Consider the following 280-nt stretch of genomic DNA (forward strand, 5'->3'; position numbering starts at 1 on the left):
AGTCTGTTTTGGTATGAAACTATATTTTGAAAACCTTCCTACCAAGCGTGGTGACATAAGTCTGTTTTGGTATGGAAGTGAGTTTTTAGTTCCCTCAGACGTGGTGACTTTTGTCTGTTCTGGCTTGGAACTGGGAATGAGTACTTTCAGACGTGGTGACTTTGTCTGTTCTGATAAGTGACTCTGTTTTAAATGAAGGAATAAGGGTGACATATCAAGGAGAGGTGTCCATTTGTTATAAGGGTGACATATCAAGGAGAAGTGTCCATTGGATATAAGG

This window comes from Cynara cardunculus (assembly GCF_001531365.2).
Source record: "Cynara cardunculus var. scolymus isolate 2C chromosome LG 16, CcrdV1, whole genome shotgun sequence".
Lineage (NCBI taxonomy): Eukaryota > Viridiplantae > Streptophyta > Magnoliopsida > Asterales > Asteraceae > Cynara > Cynara cardunculus.